This window comes from Felis catus, chromosome A2 (genome assembly GCF_018350175.1).
Source record: "Felis catus isolate Fca126 chromosome A2, F.catus_Fca126_mat1.0, whole genome shotgun sequence".
In the NCBI taxonomy this organism is placed as follows: Eukaryota; Metazoa; Chordata; class Mammalia; order Carnivora; family Felidae; genus Felis; species Felis catus.
The window spans coordinates 168,358,814-168,378,471 of record NC_058369.1 but is presented as its reverse complement, the minus strand read 5'-3'; the positions used below and the strand labels follow the sequence as shown (position 1 = coordinate 168,378,471).

General features: G+C 52.4%; 1 protein-coding gene and 1 long non-coding RNA gene across 8 annotated transcripts in view; one reads left to right on the top strand and one right to left on the bottom strand.

Moving 5' to 3' along the window:
• PTPRN2 (protein tyrosine phosphatase receptor type N2) overlaps positions 1-19,658 on the top strand; it is an 801,801-nt gene that overhangs the window by 460,992 nt on the left and 321,151 nt on the right. The window lies entirely within an intron of this gene.
• LOC109497731 lies at positions 319-18,144 on the bottom strand. The gene is made up of 3 exons (XR_002154147.3): positions 17,541-18,144; positions 1,860-2,063; positions 319-1,170 (listed from the first exon to the last, which is right to left on the bottom strand). It is a non-coding gene; the product is annotated as an uncharacterized LOC109497731 (long non-coding RNA).

Below are 19,658 nucleotides of genomic sequence, written 5' to 3'. Positions count from 1 at the left end.
ATTGAAACTACTGTATTTGTTGCTCTGCTCATAATTACATATGCCTTTGAAATTTGGTGACGTCTGTAACAATTCATAACGTATGTTACCTTTGTTAATGACCTCTGATTTGATTCAACTAGCTTTTCCTAAGCCTGGCTTTGATAATTCTGGGGCTGAAACAAAGGTATTTCTGTTCTCTAATGATTTTGTAAGATGCTCTCCCCGTGTTCACACAGTTTGATCTAAACAAGAAAAAATGGGTTTAGATATAGTTCAAAACAAAATATTACTTAGTTCTATTAATCATATCTTGAACGTTTTATCTTAATTGTCTGCTCTAAGGAGACGTAGTTCAGCCATTTATTTGTTGTGTGTTTAAGCCTTGTGTGTGCCAGGCACTGCCCAGCTGCTATGGAAGATCCCGGAAGACCCCAGGGAAGGGAAGCAGTCTGAGGCCTGGGCCCTCAGGATCCCACAGGAGCCGAGAGTCAGTGCACCAAGGACTGTGTAGGGGGCATCTCCACGTGAGACCTGCCAAGTGCTGGGAGCAGACCTAGACTTCCTGGCTGACGCTGTTGGGGGGGGGGGGCCTGAAGGATAACACAGCCACTGGGGAGGCCACGTGGCTGGAGTCTGACCGGTGGAGCTGAGGACAGACGCTCTGGACAGGAGGGGTGAAAAGGCAGAGGCCCAGAGAGCAGCATGGCCTGTTTGGGGACAAGAAAAGGCCTGTTTCAGGGGACGCAGGGTGCACGGGAGAGGCCTGCCCCGTGGGAACGTGGCAGGCAGGCCACACAGCTCGTGCATAAGCAGCAGTTAGTGGGCAGCCATGGAGCACTCTTGGTCAGAAAAGCGTTGGGGTCGGAGCTCTGCCCCGAGGAGGCCTGTGCACTCACGACGTGGACGTGGACGTGGCAGAAACTGAGCTGAGCTGGTCCCTGACCGAGGGTTGGTATGACTGCACGTCGGGCAGTGCGTCTGTGCTGTGACCGTGCTTCCTCGCCAGCCTTACAGCAATGCGGATGTAGGTGATGAGCCTTAGATCAGCGAGGACCCCTGCCCAGGGCAGCGAGGATCTGGGGTGCGCCCCGAGCCCTGGCTTCTGGGCCCCTCGGCCGGTGTTTTCTTCTGTCTCCCGAGTCGTCAGGCCAGATGTGCCTCGTCTGAAACTTGGCAGGGAATTTGGGGCTACAAAGGAAGTAAGGGTGCAGATGCTTGGAAATTGTGTGGGGACAGCAGCAGCACAGGCAGAAGGAGAGGCAGTGGACAGAGCTCGGGGACGGACGCTGAGGTCAGGGGCCCAGGGCAGGGGAAGCTCAGAATGCGAGTTGCTCCAGGACCGAAGGGCACTGGCAGGTCAAGGGCTGAGAGAATGTCAAGGCGGGGCCATGCCTTTACGTGCCGGTCCTCGGCCGGCCCTGGCCTTGGCTCATCACCAGCCCTGTTGGGAGGGAGCCTGCTCCAGGAAGCCTTTCGGACCGCAGTTCTGCACACCCTGGATTTTCCCCATGGAACTGTGTGTCCTGCCTCTTTCCTCCCCCAGAGTCCACCAGTCTGCAAGCAGGAGCAGGGAGAGCGTGCAGGAAACGCACAGGAACGGATGGGGGCCCCACGCTGCCGGGAGGCCGGTCTGCGGCCAGCTCCTCGGCCTCCCGGACACCCCGAGCCTCTTCTCTACCCCAGTCAGGTGCTCACCTGTTCTCCACTTGCCCGAGGCCCTGTCTGCCTGGGAATCAGTTATCCTACCTGCCAGCGCTGCTCTTTCCAGACTTCCCTCCATCCCCTCCTGCCCCCCCACCCCCGGCTCAGGCCAGATCTTACCCCACACACACAGCAACCCAGTCCCGTGACCCACCGAGGTCTGAGGTCTTACTCACATAAGCCCTCTCTGATGGCTAAATCCAGAGACGTCCACACTGAGGCTGGAGGGGCACCCCTCTAGCGCTGCAGTGTCAACATCGCGTGGAGTTCTGCTGGCGGACCCTGTAGCTCTCTCTGCTCGTTACGGGTTTCGTCCTCACACTTCACTGTCTTTGTCTTCTCAAAACAGACCCCTCCACGCCCACAGGAGACTGGCTTTCCTAGGGAAAGATGAGCAAAGCAGGGAGCTGCTGTTTGAAATGCGGGACTTTTCTTTGGGAGTGGAGGAGAAGGCCCCTCGGGAACCCCTTCCTGATCGAACCCTGGCACGGCACGGGCTCCACGCCAGGCCTCCGTGCCGGCCTCCAGGGTGAAGGGCACTGTCAGAGAGGGCTACCTGCAAGGTGTCGTCCAGTATTCATTCTACAGAAAAGCTCGCAAAGGCTCTCAGTGCAGCTCGTAGGTGAACCCTCTGAAATGGATTTCCAGCAAGATCACAACATCGAAAGGTCGTTTTTCATTCTTCGTCGTCTTCCCAAAATATTTTATCTTTGTTTTTACTCTTTGTTATTTTACATTGCCACGAAAAAAAAATTAAATATAGATTTTTACAACCTCACAACAATGCTTTACGTCATCGTACAAATTCGCATCTTGCCCGTTGCCTGAGGACCGGGCACTTGGTGTTAAAGGCAAGCCCGGTGCCTCAAGTAAGAGACACTGGGCACTGCCTCTCCCGTTTGCTGCTCTGCATGGCCGTTCGTCACAGGACACATCGTACTAACGGTTATTAGGTCTCGTACGTGGACCGGCTCGTGTGGCTCGGTGCAAGTCTGCTCTGTAAATCCTCTGATTATCTTGTAAAATTACCCTAAGTGATTATGTGCATACATACTGAAAACTGACTTCCGTCTAATTAGGAAAATGACGCAAGTCTGGAGACACGTCAGATTTTCACGGTAAAAGAGTGCTCGTGATTTTTCTCCTCTTTCCACTCCCCCTCCTCTCACCAAATGCTGTTGGTTATCTCCCTCGTGTAAGTTTTCTAGAATATTCACCCTTTAAAACCCATCCATCTGTCCTGTCGACCCATCAGCCAACAGAGGCAGGACAGGACTGTCTTCCGTGAACCTGCCCCACGTGTGCAACCCTACGGCGGCTGTGGGCCTGGGCGCTCACCCCCACCTCAGCCACCTCGGGGCGTGGGGGCCGGGACGCACCTCCCCCCCCCCCCCACCTCTGCTGCACATGGGCGGGCATCCTGGCTCCGGCCCAGAGCACGGTTCTGTATGGCCCCTGTTGTGGCTGTGCAATTCCAGCGGGTTTTCCCCCGAGGGACCACACAACCTCTGTTGTTTGGACGATGTCAGTGTTCTCTTGTCCTGGGTATTTGTCAGTCAGCAATTTAATGCATGGCCCGTGCGCTCCGGCTTCGTCCTTTAAGATCTGAGGCATTATTTGGTGCATTGCAGGTGCCTCTGTGAGTGTCTGTCATCCCTGGGAAGATGCGCATTTGAACCAGCAGGGAAAAAAATGGCATGATTGACGTGACTTTTGACATGATTTTTGTCAAGACGCAGGCATGCCATTTGCTGGAGAGCCTGTTCTAATGAATGCCTTTTACACTGGCGAGCTGTGCAGCCTTGCCATCCGTCCCTTTCCTCCCACCTTGATATCCAAATGCCAATCACCGGGAAGAAAATTATGCTACTGAATGAGGTAGTGTGCAATTTACCCTCTAGAAATTGAACATTTACCGTAAGTGGTAAAGAAGGTGTTTTCTATACCTTGAGGTAAGTTTGCATGTAAATCTCCCTCTCCGTATTTCTAATTCACGGACACTGAATGTGTACCTTTGCGAGTCATCCTTTTATATCACGAGAGCGTTAAAACACGTTTTAAAATTGCTTTTGTACACATGCGGTTAATAAGTTAAAGTACAGAGAGAGGTGTTTCCAGTTCACCCCTTCCCCGGGGGCTCCTTCTGTCTCCAGTTCAAGGGGCGGCCACCTAGCCGGCAGCAAGGGCCAGCCACTTCCCGAGGCCTTCATTACTGCATTCCAATCAAGTGTGGTTTTTTCTTTTCCCACCTTTTCTCTCTATTGGCTTGGGATTTGTGTCTTAATCAAAGTGTGCAAGAAATGTGCTTAATCGTCAGACACGGTGACACTTTTACGTGGTGCTCCAGTTAATTAATGCGGAATTGCTGCGGAATGTTGCAGAAAAACTCGTGATTTTCCATTTACATCAAATGAGTTTGCTGTGATTAATGTTATCATAGGAAATACCAAAGGAATTAATAATGATTAGGCCATTACTTCCAAGTGGCACTGAAGACTGAGAGATCTTTACTCGTTACAAGAGCTTTAAGGAAACCCACCACCGTTGGTTTCTGTGTTCTGATGTACAGGTTGGATGTGTTGGACTTGAACGGCGGGTCCCTACACTCGCCAAGTGACGTTCGCTTTTCAGTTCGTTCTTCTTCCGGAGCTTTTCAAATTTGGGTTCATGACGGGTTAAAATTTTTTTCACTCTTTTTTTCTTTTTTTTGAGAGGTTAATGCTTCTAAACTTCATTTATTCATTGCCAAGAATGCTAAGTACAAATACAAATACGTATTCTGCACAAGGCCTCGAGTTATGTGATCGGGGGTAAGACCAAAGATAAACGTAGCATGGCCCCTCTCCTTGAAGAACCAGGGAAGGAAGCACCCGTATAAAAGCTCAGTTATGATCAGGTGTTATCGAAGCTGTCCTGGAGACGCCCAGAGGCGTGAACAGGCCGGGGAGCTGGCGTTGGACCGTCTGAGAGGGCTTCATGGGAGCCACGAAATTTCAGCTGCTTCCAGAAATGAGGAGTTTGTCAGATAGAAGAGAACAGAGGAGGTGCGGAGTTGAATGTGTCAGGGACGGGATGACCTTGAGTGTGTCTGGAGCACAGGGTGTGTGCACAAACACGTGTGATGGGGAGGTAGCAAGGCCACGGGGCAGGCGTGAGCCGCTCCTGCCCTTCACCCACGGAGGAAGCTCCAGCCAGGCTGTGCACGGGGGACCCCGCACGCTGTCTGCGCACCCGCCCGCTTCACGGCCAGCCCGGCAGGGCCCGGGTGTCGCGGCCGCGTGGGGGTGGACGCTGTGGACCTGAGCTTGCCGGGACTGCCGAGCTGCCGCCCTGGTGACGGCCTGTGGACGGCCAGCGGCGTCCTGAACCGCACTCGGGAAGCCAGCTGGCTGAAATGGGAAAAGAAACGCACTGTTAGCGTGATGGCCCTGCAGACGTGTGGTTTTGATGGTTTGGGGCCCTTTAGGCCTATTGAGAGCGTCTGTGAACACGAGGCTGGTGCCGGTGGAGACAGCCTGCTCGTTTTCCTGACTCAGGTGCCGCCCAGACGTTCGTGGCGCTCCGCTCCTTCTCGTAACATTGAGATCTTGGGTGGGAGTCGAGACCAGCACTTTTCCTGCCCCCGTGTCGGTCCCGTCTGGGACATCGTGGCTTCCTAGTCCTTCCGGGCAGAGGGCCGAGGGCAGTGTGGCTCCACCTGAGGAGAGGGCTCAAGTGCACGTCAGCAGGCTGTCGCCACAGCCCAGCTCTTTCCCAAGCGTGCACTTGGTCTGGGAGCTGTCGTGGAGCATTGGAAGTACCCTTTTTAAAAAATTTTTATTTCTTTTGAGAGAGAGAGAGAGAATGCATGCTAGCAGGGGAGAGAGGCAGAGGGGGAGAAAGAGAGAGGGAGACAGAATCCCTAGCAGGCTCCACACCGTCAGCACAAAGCCCGATGCAGGGCTCAATCCCATGACCTTGGGACGGTGACCCGAGCCGAAATCTGATGCTCAACCGACTGAGCCCCCCGGTGCCCCTGAAACCACCCTTAAACTGTGATTTCCCACAGCCTGGCCCTCGTGTTCTCTACAGAGGTGAGCCGGGCAGCCTTTGCCACAGGGAACATTAATTCCTGTCGTTTGGTGTTTTCCTGGGTCGCCCCCCCCCACACCCCCCTACAGTTCACCTCTTAGCGCCTGCACCTCCTGGGGGCCCCACGGGCCTGGTGACAGCACCACTCTTGCCCTGCCTGTGGCTGCAGTGCCCCCCCCACTCCCGGGGCACCCCCCAAAGCCTCCTCTCTCCCTTTGGAGCTCGGGCTCTCCTGGCCGCTGTGATGACTCTCCGTGTCTGCCCCTTCAGGCCTCCCTGTGCCCACAAGCTCCAGATGCTGCACAAATGTTTCTATTTGGACACCTCCCTGCCAAATACAGCCCAGCTTCCTTGCAGCCGGACTCAGCAACATGCCTGCTCCCCAGGTGCCCATTTCCATCGGTGACCAGAGCCCCAGGTCAACCCTCCCTCCCCTCTGCACCCACAATTCAGACCACAGGCTCGGCCTCTCTGCGAGGTAGGCATGCCTCCTCGTTACCATGGTTACCGCCTGGTCCCTGGAGGCCTCCTCGAGTAGCCTGGTGATATGCAGACAGCCCACGCCAGCCTGCCCATCCAGACCTTTCTGGGCTGTGATTTCATCTCGGGAGTTAGGAGGCAGGGAGAATCCGTGGACAAACCCAGAAAGGAGAGTGGGCACTCAGACACGGTGGCCGAGAGAAGGCCTTCCGCTTCCTCACACAGCTTCTCTGGGGGCAGCGCAGACTCGTAACTTGGCCTGGATCAGAAGCTTCCACAAGCACAGATTGAAAAGGAAATCTTCTGTGACCTTTGGGACAGGCAGGCGTCTTCTTTCTTCTCTGGAAGCTTCCACTGAGCTGAGGCGAGAGCCCATCTCCACTGGACCACCCCACAGAGGTATGTGGGAGACTGTCCCTGCTCGTCGGAGCTCCCCGGGACACGAGATGAGCTCCCACACGTCCAGATGACAAGTATCCACTTGGGTTTTGCCTCCCTTACCTTCTCCGTTGTGTGCGCGGAGATACGGGGACACCAGGAATTCGGTTACAAAACCACAAAACTATGTGTAGTGTGCACCACGGGGCTCTGGACGCACAGGTGGCTCCTTCCCTGTGCTGGTGCCCCCGGAGGTGCAGGGCAGGAGAGCTGGGGTTCCCCGGCCTCCGCGTGCCGGGAAAACGGAGGACCAAAGATGCGAAAGAAGATGCCCTTCCCCAGAGTTGGAACCCTTGTTGGGCTCGGCCCGTCTCCACCCCTGAGGGCCCAGGCATCTGGGAAAGCAGAACGTACCGGTCCCCATCCTCACGAGCAGCGCTGAACCCCCGGAAGCCTGTGGAAACTCTGGGCGGCAACGCCCCCCCCCCCACTGGGCTGATGTGGCGGCCACGTGCTCCCCATCGATCAGTCACGCTTTACTTATCCCCCTGTGGGAGGATTAGCGGTCGGCATTCTGGAGCGTGGCCGAAACGCCCACCGGGCGCGCTGGGCAGTGAGTGGAATGTGGACCCTGCAGGGAAGTTCTCGACTCCCAGAGTTGGCTGTGGAGGGTTGTGCTTGAGGGCCGGGCCAGGCTGCCTCTTCTCACCATTAAATTAAGTGGTGTAAGGGAGGCAGAGGCACTTTGTAAAGCCTGAAATGCCACGCACCTGTCTTTACTACTGGCTCGGAGGCGGGACCCTCACAACCCACAGGCGGGCCTGGCGGTGGGCCCCACACCCTTGCCCACGGCGAAAGCAGCCGGGCGGCCCCGGGAGTGGTCACGCCCGTGGGGAACGCGGGACTCACCGCGTGTGAGAGGCGTTCAAAGCACGTGCTCTGAGCAGCGTTGCCCCAAGACCGTGCGCTAACGGCTCCCGTGCAGGGAGGGACAGGTGGGGCGAGGCGCCGCCCCGGGGACCACACCTGCAGCCCGGCCCTGCGCTCCGCCCGCTCACGTCTCCTCCAGGTGGCTTCGCGTCCCACCAGCCCTGGGTGCTTCTGGCCGCTAGACCTCAAAACACGGAGGGCCGGCTGGGCTTTGGGGCTTTGGCCGAGGGAGCTGTGAGGGCCCTTTATGACTGTATGTTTATCTTCACTCCTCTTTACCTTTATTTCCCCTGATGATTCGTCCCCGGGTCAATCGTCTTCCGTTACAGAAGACCAGCCGGACACTGTTTTGAGTTTCCGCTCTCCTACTCGTTTATTTTCCCGCTCGCTCTCTCTTTCTGGCAGCTTTATTGAGTGTACCGTGAACAGCATGTAGTTAATGGTCACTCTGGGAGCCAGTAAGCACCCTTCTCCACCTGAGGTGTGTTTGGCCCTTGAGGGAGGGTGCCCGCAGCTCCCCGGCCGGAGCCTCCAATTACAGCTTGCCAAGGTCTAAGCACAGGAGCGGCCAATGTTACTTACGAATCCCGACTACACGAACGAGGCAGAGGCATCGTCTGCGTTCAGGGGCCGAGCCCTGCGGCCTCGGAGGCCCAAGCAACTTCTGGGGACTCACGGGAAGCTGGCAGAGGGCACAGCCACTCGGCAGTTACGACTGACCAGGCGCCTGCCCTCTGGGTGATGTTGTGTGGACCAGGATACTCAGCTGAACCCGAACCCTCCACAGCCGTGGCATGAATGGGGGACGCTGTGCTGTGGCCCTTGTCCTTGCTGGCAGGGCCGGAGACCCGACGCTCAGTGACGAGGAACAGCCCTGGTAGAGCGAGCTCAGCGCCTCGTCTGCTCTTACCCACCAGCGTAACTGCGCGTCCTCCCCTAACCGCCAGAATCTGTGAGTGTGTGACCTTACGTGGCAAACGGGACTTCGCAGATGAGATTGCTAAGGGCCTTGAGAGGGGAGATTGTCCGCACAGACCCAGAGTTCACAGAGGTCCGTCAGGTGGAGAGAAGGCACAGTCCGTGGGAGACGGGACCGGGAGGGAGGCACAGGGAGATGCGGCTTTGCTGGCTTTGAAGCTGGAGGAAGGGCCACACCCAAGTGATGCAGGAAGGGTCTGGAAGAGGGAAAGGTTCTCCCTGGAGCCTCCAGAGGGGAGCCAGCCCCACCAACACCTGCAGACCAAGTTGGTGGGGATTTGTTGCCTCGGTCACAGAAGGACAAGACCCGTCCAAACCCAGGCCTTTTTAGAATTCAGTTCTTTTAAAACTATGATCGATGATGATGGTGGTGGTGGGGAGCAGAAAGAGGAAAAGGAGGAGAAAAGGGACCAGAGCAGGACCTTTTTCTTCCGTGGGAAGGCATGTAAGCCAGGGACAGTGGTCTGCTGGGAGAGAGCCTGTGTTCAGAGTCCCTTCTGGAGGTTTTCTAGACCATAAACCTCACTTCCTCATGCGGCAGGTTAGCCGGGAGAGCCCCAGGGCGGGAGTCAGACCCTGTGGGGTAAACTGTGGTCCTCCTGTGACTGGGTGTGACCCGAGCCCCCCCGACTGGGTGCCCACGTGGGTGAGACCACGGGGCCAGTGTCCCCACGCATGGGTCAGTGAGGGCTGGCTCCTAGGGCACACGGGAGGAATGGGAGGTTCTGGGGGGCCCGGGGGTTAATGGACGGTCCGTGATCTTCCTTTAGACACATTCTGGGAAACACACTGTAACTGTTTGGTAACGGCGGGGGCTGTTTGTAAAGCAAGGGGGTCTTTGGAAAGTCTTATGTTATTTGGGCATCGGGATGCTGCGTTGGGTGTAAGCAGAGAGTGGCAGTAATTTGGGAAAGAGGGAGATGGAGAAGCCGTGCTTGTCTGGGACCAGGACCCTTGTCAGGCTCTGACTGTGCCTGGCCCACAGGGTGGTTGAGGGTGGGTAGGTGTTGGGTGTGTAGAGAAGTACCCAGAACTTTCCGTCGGGGCTGACTCTGGTCTGAACGCCGGCCTCGGCACTTCGAGTGTGTGAACTTGGGGAAGCCACATGTACTTTCTGGTACTTTCTTCAGGTTCTTCACGGTGAAGTGTCTGTACACGTTGTAGTCCAGCCAGTCCCGGCCACGGTCGATTGCGAGATGATCGTTACTTTATTTATCATCAAGAAAGAAATTGCTCCAATGGCCATAACCTGTCTCGCCATTGGCAGTGTGATGCACATTCACTCCAGAGATGCAGAAATGTGGAGAGCCGTGTGTCTTGGGATCAGTGGACTATAGCAATGCCGGCCTCACACGGAAGGCTAAACGAGTGTTGGCTCACAGAATGCCAGCTCTTTCCAGTCTCTCTTACACAGACCTTCCTCTTCACCCGTTCTCACGCCCCCTCTGCCCGTCGCTTTCTGGAATGTCACCTGCAGACGGGGTCCCTGTATGCCCCAGTCTGGCTGGGGCAGCACTGGCTTATGCTGGCGTCCACTCTCAAAGCTTCCGTCTCTGGAAGGTGCGTGATATTGTGGCCCTATTTGCCAGGAAACCGAATCCCACGCCCACCGTGTGGCTGAGAAATGGGCGAGAGGAGGATGGGTATGTATACAGATGGTGGTTGCCCCTGGAGCCCCTCGAGGGCAAGAACGGGACCGGGGACCGTGTGCCTGCAGGAGCCCCAGTCAGCTCGCCAGCTCTGCCTCGGGCTGTCGTTAATGGCGGCGACAGTGTTGGAGACGGGACGCCCACGGCCTTTCTGTGCCTGCACCCTGCACCGTGGCCTGCACGGGGTTACCGGATGGACCGTTTGACCACATTAACTGATCGTTACGGTGGAAACCTTCAGATTTAATCGCTTTAAATGCAAATGGATGAGTTCCCCTCAAGCTCAAAGTGCCCTCCAGTTTTCCTGTCTTGACCAACTCAAGTGATCCTGTTGCTTTTTCTAGTGGCCGAGAAGCAAAATGTTAGACCCCAAAGCATCTTCAGATATATCTTAGTAGCCACCCAACCCAGCAGTTCCACCTCTTGCCACGCTTAGGAATTACCTGGGAGGACTTTTAAAATACTGGAACCCAGGGCCCAGCCCCTGACTAATAAACCAGACTTCGGGCAGCGGGGGGTCCGGCTCTGTGCCCCGAAACCACGCGCCCCAGGACAAGAGCCCCTGTCTGGTCTGGTGTCCTTACAGAAAGGAGTTATGTCGAGGGCCCGCGAGCTTGGACGCAGGGGCTGGGGAGCCAGACTGAGCTCCCAGCGCTGCTCCCCTCGCCCCCCACGGTGTGCGGGGCACACACGGCTGAGTCCCACAGGGGAGAGAAGACCACAGGTCGACCCTCAACAGCCTCTTACAGGTAAGAAGTAACATGTGTTGGGAAGAGTTTTCATCTAGAAAATATATATTGTCTGAACTTAACCAGGCGCGTGACATAAAGATGGGACTTAATGACAGAAATCACGTTTCATCCGTGTAATGGTCACCGTTCTTACACTTGAAAGGTAAATGCTCTCAGTGACTAGTCAGTCGGCACTGGTTTGGCGTCTCCGGTCCGGACTTTCTCTGCTGGCACAGAAGTGCCACGGTGCTAACTAAGTGAGGTAGGCTAGCTGTGGAGAGGTGTCGCTGTGCTTTGGGGACGAGTGTGGGCCTGACCCGGGTCTCCGTTGTTGGGACTCATGTTCCAAGTGTGGACAGTTTCTGTCGGGGCCACGTCGGTGTCGCAGGGATCCTTTATGTCTGCGGAACACGTTCTAGAGAAAATGTTAAGTAATTAAACCCAAGCTAATGGACTATTTCGCGACTGAACTGATGTCTATAACACATATCCGCTATAACTCTGTTTAAGAACGGAGTCTTAACCACGGCATATTTTCTGCTTAAAGAGAAATCATAAAACTGAATCAGTTCTTAATTATTTCAGTCCTAGATCGCAGGGATGCGCTCACTAAAACACCTTCTGTCCCTGGTGACAATACTCCCCGAATTAACTCTTCCCACATGACGGAATCGTCTGATTCCCCCACTGGACCGCACAGTGGGAACAGCATGCTGTCGGTGGTCATGCTGCCCACGTGGTCACACGACACATTCCCAAGACTGTAGGAGGTGAGGGTGAGTACTGAGCGCTGTGTGCCCAGCACTGCACCGAGTGTTTGCTATTTAATTCATTTATCCCCATGCCTTCTTATGACATGGGAAGGCCATTCCCAGCTTTGAGACAGGAAAACTGTGGAAGGAACAGTTTAATAATACATCAGCATCACGTGGCCAAGAGGGTTGCTTGTCACCATTTCAGGGGCCACACACTAATGCCCAAGGTCTTCCAAACGGTGGGACATGGGGCCGAGAACGGCAGAAGGTCTGTGCGACTCCATAGTCCATGCAATACGTCCCCACACTGGATAATAGTAAATTCTCCAGAAACAGGGTCTACGAGCTTGGCCCTCGTAAACCCTCTTGGGCTGTGGTTGGGATGAGTCCTGTCGCTTCCTCTCGAACTTGTCCCATGACATCTGTAAGTGGGGACAGGTATCGGGAGCTGTCAACGCTGCAGCCATTGCCCTCCGAAACCCTTCCAGAGGGTCCTTTCTTCACTCTGCCAGCATATATCTATTGACTTCCTACTATGTGCAGGCAGCACTGGACTCCGACACACAGAGATCAATCAAAAGGCAAGGCTCTGAATTCAGGGCTGTTACTCTTGAGACACATAAAATAATCCACACATCAGGGGCGCCTGGGTGGCTCGGTCGGTTAAGCGTCCGACTTCAGCTCGGGTCACGATCTCATGGTTTGTGGGTTTGAGCCCCGCGTCGGGCTCTGTGCGGATGGCTCGGAGCCTGGAGCCTGCTTCTGATTCTGTGTCTCCCTCTGTCTCTGCTCCTCCCCTGCTCGTGCTCTGTCTCCCTTTCTCTCAAAAATGAATAAACATTTAAAAAATTAAAAAAAAAATAGGGGTGCCTGGGTGGCTCAGTCGGTTAAGCGTCCGACTTCGGCTCAGGTCATGATCTTGCGGTTCGTGAGTTCGAGCCCCGCGTCGGGCTCTGTGCTGACAGCTCAGAGCCTGGAGCCTGCTTCAGAATCTGTGTCTCCCTCTCTCTCTCTGACCCTCCCCCGTTCATGCCCTGTCTCTCTCTGTCTCAAAAATAAATAAACGTAAAAAAAGAAATTAAAAAAAAAAATTAAAAAAAATAAAATGATCCACATATCAAATATTTCCCGAAACATAAAGTAAACACCCCTGAGCTTCAACATTTCATCAGCATGCCCTCTGATTTCAAATGTCAAAACTTATTATTGAAAATAAACCTGCTGGTGACGGAGCTGAAAAATTCTACCATTACTCTGTGCACCTGAGCATTACTGCATTAAAATCAACACCAAAAAACTGGAAATTGGAAGGGAATGGTCTTCCTACTCTTAAATGTGTACTTAAAAAAAATGTAACTGCGGTATAGTTTCCATACAGCCTGATGTTAGTTTCAGGTGTGCAACGTAGTGACTCAACACTTCATACGACACGCGGTCTCATCACAAGTGCATCGTTAGTCCCCATCACCTGCTTCCCCACCCCCTACCCACCTCCCTCTGGTGGCCCTCAGTGTGTTGGTTTTTTTTCTTAAATTCCACATGTGAGTGAAATCATAGGGTATTTGTATTTCTCTAACTTACTAAATGTGTAAATTTCAATTCAGATCTCATCCTACTAACACCGTGATTTCCCATCACAACCAGAAAACAGAAATATTTTTGGTTGTTTATGCTGATCCACAAACAGATTTTGAAGCATGTTGTTTCCCTCTCAAGTACCAAGAAAAATAGAAGACCTTGTGATTTTTTTTTTAAAGTAAATGATCCACTTTTTTTTTCCTCCTTAATTTATTTAAACTGTTTCACAAAATCCTCCCGTGTGTCGGGTGCCTACGGGGGCAGGCGGAAGGCTCTGGAATCCCCGCACTCAGTGTCTGCCCCAACGTGTGTGCACCGCAGGGCACCAGGGCCTCTTTGTCAGGAATGAGAAGGTACAATTACAAGGGGCGCCTGTGGATTCGTCGTTCCACAGGACCTGGGATGCCTCAGATCTGGCGGTACTCGGGGTGCCCATGCTGACACAGGTTTCATCGGTGAACCTGGCCAGGGAGGGGGCGGGCAGGGCGCAGCCTGGCGGCCCCTGTGAGTGGAAGCCTCCCCGTGAGGTCTGGCCCCCCTGGCCGTTCCTCAGCAAGAAGCCCGTTAAGGTGGCGTGACCAGAATGGCGTAACCTACCCTTCGTGTCTCCCCTTAGCAATTTCCTACCCATTTACCCCCTGTCTCTGCCCTCGGCTGTAAGTCCCCAGATGTCTTCGCCACCTTCGGAGTTCACCCTGGCCTCTCTCCCCTAACGCGGCGGTCTTGGCGTCTATCGCAGTAGTCCCAGACAAGACCTTCCTTACCGTTTCGACAAACGTCACGGCAAAATTTTTCTTTCGCAGCAATCCTCACCATCGTCTCTAGGACTTTGTCATCTTGAACACTGAAAGCCTGTCCCCATTCAACACTAGCCCCGCATTCCCCTCCCTCGCAGCCCCTGGCTGCACGGTTCCCCCATCTCTCTCTGTGGATTGGACGACTCTCAGTCCCTCGTATCGGCGGGATTATACGGTGGTTGCCCTTTGGCATCTGGTCCAGTTCCCTCAGCACGTCGTCCTCAAGGCATTTCACTGCATGTGTGGAGCAACCACAGGTAGTTTATCCGTTCGTCTTGCATGAACACTTGGGTTCCTTCCACCGCTTGGCTGTCGTGAACGATGCTGCTATGAACACGTGTGTACAAATATCTTTTTGAGTCCGTGCTTTCAATTCTTTCGAGCATATACTCAGAAGTATAGTTGCTGGATCATATGGCAGTGAGTTTAATCTGGCGGGGGTGGGGGGCTGCCACCGTGTTCCCACAGCAGCTGTACCATTTTGCACTCTCACCAGCAGTGCGCCGGGGGTCCAGTCTCTCCACATCTTTGCCAACACTCGCTTTGTTCTGGGTTTTGTGGGGTTTTTAAAATAATATGTGTCCTCAGGGGTATCTCATCATGCTTATGATTTGCATTTCCCCGATGATTGTTGACGTTGAGCATCTTCTCATGTGTTTTCCGACATTTGTATATCTTTGGAGAAATGTCTACTCAAATCCTTTGCCCGTTTTTTAAATTGAATCGTTTGGTCTTTTTGGTTGTTGAGTCTGTGAGTCTTTATATATTCTGTATATTAATCCTTTATAAGACCCATGACTTGAAAATATTTTCTCCCATTCTGAGTGCTGCCTTTTCACTTCCTTGATAATGTTCTTTGATGCACAGAAGATCTTAAATTTGATGAAGCCCAATTTACTTATTCTTTTGTTATGTGCTTTTGGTGTCCTATGCAAGGAATCCTTGCTAAATCCAGTGTCGTGAAGGCTTCCTCCTATGTTTTCTTTTCAGTTATAGTTTTGCCTCTTACATTTGGGTCTTTGATCCGTTTGGGGTTCGTTTTTTAATATAGTGTAAGGTATAGGTCCAGCTTTATTCTTTTATATGTGGATACACAGTTATTCCTGCACCATTTATTGAAAAGGTTGCCCTTTCCTCATTGAGTGATCTTGGCAACCTTGTCAAAATCACTTGACATGTATGTGAGAATTTGTTTCTGAACTATATTATATTCCATTGTACTGTATGTCTGTCTTTATGCCAATCAATACCTGCCTGCTTTGATTAATGTTCCTTTTTAGTAGGTTTTGGTGATTTCAACTTTGTTCTTCTTTTCCAAGATTGTTTGGACCGTTCAGGATTCTTTGAGATCTTATATGAATTTTAGGATGGATTTTTTTCCTAAATGGCAGCACTGCAAAAAGTGAAGGAACTGCAAAAACATCATTGGGGATTTGACAGGGATTGATTGCATTGAATCTGTAGATTGCTTTGGGTGGGATTGACATCTTAATACTATTGACTGTTACTATCCATAAACATGGGACGTCTTTCCATTTATTTGGGTCTTCTTTTATTCTTTCAACAATGTTTTGTAGTTTTCCATGTACAAGTATTTCACTTCTTTAGCTAAGTTTATTGTTAAATATTTTATTCTTTTTGATGCTATTGTAAATGGAATTTTCTTAATTTCCTTTTCAGATTGCTCATTGTTAGTATATCAAAACAACTCATTGTGCAGGATATATTTTGTGTCCTGCAATTTTGCTGAATCCATTCACTGGTTTTAACAGGTTTTTTTTGTGGAATTTTTAGGGTTTTCTACATAGAGGATCATGTCATCTGCAAACAAATAATTTTACTTCTTGCTTTCCAATTTAGATGACTTTTTTCTTTTCTTTTTCTTTTTCCTTTTTTTCTTTTCTCTCTCTCTCTCTTTTTTTTTCTTTTTTTTCTTTTTTTTTTTTTTTTTTTTTTTTTTTTTGCTTAATTGCTCTGGTTAATACTTGCAATATTGTGTTGAATAGAAGTGGCAAACACAGGCATTCTTGTCTTTTTCCTGACCTTGGGGGAAAAGCTCTCAGTCTTTCCCCATTGAGTATGATGTCTGCTGTGGGTTTTTCTATGTGACCTTTATTATATGTGACCTTTAGTATGTGGCAGTATCCTTCTCTTCCTAGTTTGTTGAGTTTTTTTAATCATGAAAAAGGTGTTGAATTTGTTGAATACTTTTTCTGCATTAATTGAGATGATATGTCGAGTTTTTCTTACCCCTCTTCATTTTGTCACGTCGATCAACTTTCACATGTTGGCCTGCCGAGAATAAATCACGCTTGGTCATAATGTATAGTTCTTTTAATAAACTGCTGAATTCTGTCTGCTGGTATTTTGTTGAGGAATTTCACATGAGTATTCATAAAGGATACTGACATATACTTTCTTTTTTTGTAGTGTCTTTATCTGGCTTTGGTATCAAGATAATGTCGGCCTCATAGAATGAGTTAGAAAGTGTCCCCTTCTCAGTTTTTGGAAGAGTTTGGGAAGGATTGAGGTTACTTCTGCTTTAAATGTTTGGTAAGGGCTCCCGGGGGGCTCAGTCACTTAAGCGTCTGACTTTGGCTCAGGTCATGATACTGCAGTTCGTGGGTTCGAGCCCCATATTGGGCTCTGTGCTGACAGCTTGGAACCTGGAACCTGCTTCGGATTCTGTCTCTCTCTCTCCCTCTCTCTCTCTCTCTCTCTCTCTCTCTCTGCCCCTCCCCCACTTCTGCTCTGTCTCTCAAAAATGAATAAATGTTTAAAAAAATTAAATGGTGTAATTCACCCATGCAACCATCTGATTCAGGGATTTTGTTGTTTGTTTAGAGGTTTTTGATTACTGATTCAATCTCCTTGCTAGTTGTCAGTCTGTTCAGACTTTCTGTCTCTTTATGATTTAGTCTGGGAAGGTTGTATGTTTTTAGGAATTTGTGCGTTTCGTCTAGGTTTTCCAATTTGCTGGCATACGCTTGTTCATAGTATCCTCTTATGACACTTATTATTTCTTACCATACCTGTAAAGGCATCAAATATTACTATTTTAAAATATTACTTAGTCCATTTGATTATTTTCAATTTTTCATCTGTGAGCATAAATATTTTTCTCTAGAGATTGTTCTGTTTCACCCTAATCTGATCCCGTTTTCGTCCTGTAAGTACACTTCCCTTCGGCTTTCTCGTCCACTCCCTGCACGGTCTTTAGTTACAGGGTTCATCCATATGGATTGATACTCAAGTCCCAGGTGCCGAATGCAAGCATTTCTCGAGCGAACGGTTTGGACACTCTGTTGCACGGTGCAAAGTGAGCGGGAGTTGGTGTGGGAACGCCGGATGACGTGAGATCTAAAGATGCCTGGCATGGTTCTCCTCCCCCGCACTAGTGTCCTGTGGGCTCAAGGGTACGACACCCCCTAAGCTGCTTACTGACTCCCCGGCCTCTTGCCCCCGAGATGACAATACCCGACATGGCGTTCTGAGTGGCTGTTTGCTTACCTCCCCCTTCCGTCAGGCGGGATCGTCCATCCCGTGTTCTCTAGGGACCCTTATTGAAAAGCAGAACAGAGAAGTGCAGGTTTCCATGGCGGGGTGAGTCAGGTGTGCCAGCCAGGTGCGTATTTAAATTCTCCTTTCAGTTCGTGGCGATCGAAACGTTCTTTTTGTGAATTCCTGACATGCATTCGTGACACAAATTCCAACCTGCAGGCTCAGGACCCAGAATAAATCAGGCGCCATATATAAAAATGTGTCCTCTGGGAAGGTAAGACTTTGATTAACCGCTGAAACAGCGACCCCTGACACTTGGCGACCGCCGTCGGCCCTTAATTCTCACGGCCTCGCCAGGGGGCGGGGAGGTCCGGCTCCGCCTTCCCCTGCCATCCCGCCGCCAGCCCCCGGGGCCGTGGGCCCCGTCACCGCTTTCGTGCATCACAGGCACGTCCTGGGCCGTGGCCGGACACGCGCTGCCGGCCCCGACGGGCACCGGCGGCCCCGACGAGCCGCCGTCGGCAGCCTCTCCCGGCACCGGCCCCCGTGGGCGTCCGTTTCCCGGGCAGGGCCCCAGCCCCTCGCAGCACGCGCTGCCCGCCCGAGCGGGCCCGCCAGCCCTGCTTCCGGCACTTCCGGTAGCATCCTCTCGCGGCCGCGGTGCCCACTCGCCACACGAGCCCGGGGAGGACGGGAGCTGCCGTGCCCGGCGCCGGTCCCGCCCCCGCCTGCGGCCACGTCCGCCCGGCTCCTGCCGAGCGCGCGGCCGTGAACGCAGGGCTGCGCCTGCCGCCGTGACTCCACGGGGCCGCGCCCCGCGCTCGGAGAACCCGACGAGCGCCCGTAGCTTGCCACCCAGCGGTCCCCCCAGGTTTCTCACAAAACAGCTGCCAAGAGCTGTGCGCTGAGTGTCGGCGCGTGGGGAGAGTCGCGCCATACGAACACCGGAGACGCGAGGTGGCGTTAGAGGCAACGCGCACGGGCCAAGGTGACCCGGCGGCTGGCGTGCTGATCAGGGAACACTTTTGTCAAAACTCACGTTTCCTTTCTGGTCTCCTGGGTTCCTGTTGACCCCTGACTCTCCTTAGAAACGTGCCAAGGCCACTTTTCGTTGCGAAAAATCTTCTCAGAGGTGCTATTTGGGATTCTGAACCCTGCAGAGCCCCCCCTCATCAGCCCCCCAGCGAGCAGAGCTCAGCACCGACCTCGCCGTCCCTTCTGTATTGGGCCCTGTGCTTAACACAACAGTGATTAGGAGTTGTCTGAAGAAGGGATTTGATCCCAACACCATTCCTGTCCGGAGCAGGCACCCCCCCACCCCACCACGTACCGTCCAGAGCAGGGACTCCTCCCCACCTTGCCATGTACTTTCCGGAGCAGGGACACTGCAGGACGAGAGTTCTTTTCCTCAAGGGATCTGAGCTGGGCTAATGGTGCTTTCCGGAGTTTTGCCTTGAGAGGAGTTGAAACAGTTTAGGAATTACCGGCAGGGCCTCCGTGTCCGTTGCTTATATGCACTGGCAGCTCCCGCCAGGGAAGACGTGAGCCTGTCTCATGTTTCGCGACAGGTTCTCAGCGGCACGGAATCTTAAGAATCACAAACCCGACTCTCCCTCTGGCCGTTGTACTTAGAATTGCTTTTTCCCACCAGACCACTTACGATCTGGCAAAAGTTTAGGATGTCCGTGGCAAAAAGAGGTTGTTTAATCAGCAGTAACGCCGTGTGCCTGGATAGAAAATTCTGGAGCGTACCGAGTCACACCAGCTCTTTTCTAGTTGCACGACAGAGCGGCATTTATACGTGCACTACTCTTACGCACCAGAATGGCCGCAGTAAATCAACATTTCTGGAATATACCATCGGGGGTGGGCTTCTCACTGAAGAAAGAGGCTTGCTTGCGACGAGCCCACAGCATGTCACCTCACCCCACCGCAGAGTGCGGGATGAACAGAGAAGCAGGAGAAACTCTCAAATTTTTGTATCGTAAATCCACTCCTTTGATGTATTATTCTTTTCCTTTATTTTAAAAGACAGCGTTGCAGAAATAGGTCGGAATTATGACTGAAAAACATACAGAATGTTTAAACACATTGCCTGACTTGGTTCCAAAGATGTGAGAAAGGATT